Consider the following 3499-nt stretch of genomic DNA (forward strand, 5'->3'; position numbering starts at 1 on the left):
AGTCTAGTCTATAGTCTAGTCTATAGTCTAGTCTATAGTCTAGTCTATAGTCTAGTCTATAGTCTAGTCTATAGTCTAGTCTATAGTCTAGTCTATAGTCTAGTCTATAGTCTAGTCTATAGTCTAGTCTATAGTCTAGTCTATAGTCTAGTCTATAGTCTAGTCTATAGTCTAGTCTATAGTCTAGTCTATAGTCTAGTCTATAGTCTAGTCTATAGTCTAGTCTATAGTCTAGTCTATAGTCTAGTCTATAGTCTAGTCTATAGTCTAGTCTATAGTCTAGTCTATAGTCTAGTCTATAGTCTAGTCTATAGTCTAGTCTATAGTCTAGTCTATAGTCTAGTCTATAGTCTAGTCTATAGTCTAGTCTATAGTCTAGTCTATAGTCTAGTCTATAGTCTAGTCTATAGTCTAGTCTATAGTCTAGTCTATAGTCTAGTCTATAGTCTAGTCTATAGTCTAGTCTATAGTCTAGTCTATAGTCTAGTCTATAGTCTAGTCTATAGTCTAGTCTATAGTCTAGTCTATAGTCTAGTCTATAGTCTCTATAGTCTAGTCTATAGTCTAGTCTATAGTCTAGTCTATAGTCTAGTCTATAGTCTAGTCTATAGTCTAGTCTATAGTCTAGTCTATAGCCTAGTCTATAGTCTAGTCTATAGTCTAGTCTATAGTCTAGTCTATAGTCTAGTCTATAGTCTAGTCTATAGTCTAGTCTATAGTCTAGTCTATAGTCTAGTCTATAGTCTAGTCTAGTCTAGTCTATAGTCTAGTCTAGTCTAGTCTATAGTCTAGTCTATAGTCTAGTCTATAGTCTAGTCTATAGTCTAGTCTATAGTCTAGTCTATAGTCTAGTCTATAGTCTAGTCTATAGTCTAGTCTATAGTCTAGTCTATAGTCTAGTCTATAGTCTAGTCTATAGTCTAGTCTATAGTCTAGTCTATAGTCTAGTCTATAGTCTAGTCTATAGTCTAGTCTATAGTCTAGTCTTATCTAGTCTATCTAGTCTATAGTCTAGTCTAGTCTAGTCTATAGTCTAGTCTATAGTCTAGTCTATAGTATAGTCTATAGTCTAGTCTATAGTCTAGTCTATAGTCTAGTCTATAGTCTAGTCTATAGTCTAGTCTATAGTCTAGTCTATAGTCTAGTCTATAGTCTAGTCTATAGTCTAGTCTATAGTCTAGTCTATAGTCTAGTCTATAGTCTAGTCTATAGTCTAGTCTATAGTCTAGTCTATAGTCTAGTCTATAGTCTAGTCTATAGTCTAGTATAGTCTAGTCTATAGTCTAGTCTATAGTCTAGTCTATAGTCTAGTCTATAGTCTAGTCTATAGTCTAGTCTATAGTCTAGTATATAGTCTAGTCTATAGTCTAGTCTATAGTCTAGTCTATAGTCTAGTCTATAGTCTAGTCTATAGTCTAGTCTATAGTCTAGTCTATAGTCTAGTCTATAGTCTAGTCTATAGTCTAGTCTATAGTCTAGTCTATAGTCTAGTCTATAGTCTAGTCTATAGTCTAGTCTATAGTCTATTCTATAGTCTAGTCTATAGTCTAGTCTATATTCTAGTCTATAGTCTAGTCTATAGTCTAGTCTATAGTCTAGTCTATAGTCTAGTCTATAGTCTTGTCTATAGTCTAGTCTATAGTCTAGTCTATAGTCTAGTCTATAGTCTAGTCTATAGTCTAGTCTATAGTTTAGTCTATAGTCTAGTCTATAGTCTAGTCTGTAGTCTAGTGTATACTGTAGTCCATAATCTGGTATTTAGTACAGACTAATAATCTAGTCTATAGTCTAGGATATAGTCTGGTCTATACTCTTATCTGTAGTCTAGTCTATATTCTGGTCTATAGTCTGGTCTATATTATAGTTTATATTATAGTATATAGCCTTCTCAATGTTCTAGTCTATGATCTATATTATATTGTAGACTATAATCTATTCTATATTATAGTATTTTGTTCAGTATATATTACTGTCCATAGTCCGATCAACAGTCTGAACTTTAAAAACCTTAATCCTGTTTACAAAGAACTATAACGAATTACGCTATTTTTTCGATTATTAATGAACTTAATTTTTCATCAATTATTCATTTCATTGGCTTTTCAACAATGAATTATATTTAGAGGTCATTACTTGATTTGTATACCCATTAAAAAATCCATAAATATCTAAATCGAAATAAATAACAGAAAACCATTTAATTTATCATTGGTTGTGAAATTTGCAAACAAATAAATTGAAATTTGCACCATCAATAATTAATGGTTTTTATAATAATAAAACACCAAGTTGTTGTTAAACATCTGTATTGTATGACGTTTTTTTTTTAATAAAAAACTATTGTATAAAAATATCCATTAATATTTTCTACATTTTTTGTTTTTTTGTTAAAATAAATAAAAGAAGAGCAATTTAAATTGTATGCCATATATAGTGAACAAAATAAAACAGCGTACTCTGGTGCACATTTATGTTTATTTCATAAATATTTAGTAGTTCAGGAGAAAAAATGGAAATTAATTTGAGCTCATGTTGTACGAAACGAATAAAACGATAATAACATTAAATATTGAACTATTGTTTGGGGATACATTGTATATTATTCCATTTAACAAATTTTAGCTGAGGGCCGTTTTTTATACAGGAAGTAGTTTGACTATCAGGTTTAATTAAATCTTTTTTTTTTAATTTTACAAACCAACGTTTAAATATTTTTTTAAAAATAAACTGCAAACTGGGTGCAAATAATTTTTGAGTTTAACTATGGTTAAAGTTCCCGTTAAAAATTTAACTAAAGACTTTGAAACTTTTAATTTTTATTTAAATTTGCCGATAAATACAATGTTTTATTTTATCAAATATTATTTTTCATGATTCTTCCCACAGCTTAAGAGTGCACGACCGGGTGTTTAAATATTTGTAATTAATTTCAGTTGATTGTTTTGCTGATTGAATAATTCTCAATGAAACATCAGAAATATTGATCCTGATACAGTGTTTTAACTTTTTTATAATTGAATAATTTAATTATCAAGTGGAAATTGCTATAATATTAAACATTTTAGATACCTTACAAATCTGACAGACATGTTATGGTTTATAAAACAACAAAATCTGCAAAACTTTGACTTAGTAAACTGTAGCAAATTTAAATAGCATTGTTAGATCTTTGGTGCAAATTTGGCGAAAGAAAATATTTTTGGTTTTTGGAATTCAAAAAGATTGTTTAGCTTTTCGCCACTTATCCTTTGATATAAGAAAAGCTAAGATAATTATTATTAAAAACTTTACAAATTTTAACCTTTCCAATTTGAAACCCTAAAACTATGCTAATTATTTTTTCAAAATTTCTTTAAACCTATTGCATACGACAAGATGCAAACGAACGTATACTGTTTTTTTACACTCTTTCTTGTTTGTATTAGTTTTATATTTTTTCCTTTACTTATCCTTTTCTTAGTTTCTCTACACAATAGTTTTTTGATTGACAGCACTGAGA

Source organism: Lucilia sericata, unplaced genomic scaffold, assembly GCF_015586225.1.
Source record: "Lucilia sericata isolate MDLA Ls3-8-SP2 unplaced genomic scaffold, ASM1558622v1 Contig000581F_arrow, whole genome shotgun sequence".
NCBI lineage: Eukaryota > Metazoa > Arthropoda > Insecta > Diptera > Calliphoridae > Lucilia > Lucilia sericata.